Raw genomic sequence first — 321 nt, forward strand, 5'->3', positions numbered from 1 at the left:
TAAAAAAAACCCCTCTCCCCAAAAAAAAAAAAAAAAAAAGAAAGAACTGAATAGCAGTAGCAGGTACTCCTAAAACTGACTAATCCAAAATAGTGCTCATTGACTGGAAACTGGTCTGGACCAATCTCTTTCTCAAATGTTGGGGCATTGTACCCATGGTACAGATGGAGGTGAATTTGGAGACTGTCATTAGGATTTCCATCTGCCCAGTGCCATCTTCCACCCAATCACAACAGCAGCAGCAGCAACAATGGCTGGGGAGGAGGGCTGCCAACCCACTCATACTGCATCCCATGAGCCAACCCCAGCTACTAGGGACCC

The sequence above is a fragment of the Tupaia chinensis genome, unplaced genomic scaffold, assembly GCF_000334495.1.
Source record: "Tupaia chinensis unplaced genomic scaffold, TupChi_1.0 Scaffold144481_1, whole genome shotgun sequence".
In the NCBI taxonomy this organism is placed as follows: domain Eukaryota; kingdom Metazoa; phylum Chordata; class Mammalia; order Scandentia; family Tupaiidae; genus Tupaia; species Tupaia belangeri.